This window comes from Sinocyclocheilus grahami, unplaced genomic scaffold (genome assembly GCF_001515645.1).
Source record: "Sinocyclocheilus grahami isolate Dianchi unplaced genomic scaffold, SAMN03320097.WGS_v1.1 scaffold1505.1, whole genome shotgun sequence".
NCBI classification, from domain to species: domain Eukaryota; kingdom Metazoa; phylum Chordata; class Actinopteri; order Cypriniformes; family Cyprinidae; genus Sinocyclocheilus; species Sinocyclocheilus grahami.
The window spans coordinates 208,468-209,108 of NW_015506684.1; the positions used below are offsets into that span (position 1 = coordinate 208,468).

Consider the following 641-nt stretch of genomic DNA (forward strand, 5'->3'; position numbering starts at 1 on the left):
ACACACACACTCTCACTCACACACACACACACGCTCTCAGACACTCTCTCAGACACTCTCTCAGACACTCTCTCACTCTCACACACACACACACACACTCTGACACACTCTCTCTCACTCGCAGACACACTCTCTCTCACTCGCAGACACACTCTCTCTCACTCGCAGACACACTCTCAGACACACTCTCAGACACACTCTCTCTCACTCTCAGACACACTCTCTCTCACTCTCAGACACACACACACACACACTCTCACTCACACACACACACACGCTCTCAGACACTCTCTCAGACACTCTCTCAGACACTCTCTCACTCTCACACACACACACACACACTCTGACACACTCTCTCTCACTCGCAGACACACTCTCTCTCACTCGCAGACACACTCTCTCTCACTCGCAGACACACTCTCAGACACACTCTCAGACACACTCTCTCTCACTCTCAGACACACTCTCTCTCACTCTCAGACACACTCTCTCTCACTCTCAGACACACTCTCTCTCACTCTCAGACACACTCTCTCTCACTCTCAGACACACTCTCTCTCACTCTCAGACACACTCTCTCTCACTCTCAGACACACACACACACTCTCAGACACACACACACACTCACAGACACCAACACA

General features: G+C 51.2%; 1 protein-coding gene across 1 annotated transcript in view; it reads right to left on the reverse strand.

The window, feature by feature from the left end:
* mtr (5-methyltetrahydrofolate-homocysteine methyltransferase) overlaps nt 1-641 on the reverse strand; it is a 16,938-nt gene that overhangs the window by 5,645 nt on the left and 10,652 nt on the right. The gene's annotated exons all lie outside the window — the stretch shown is intronic.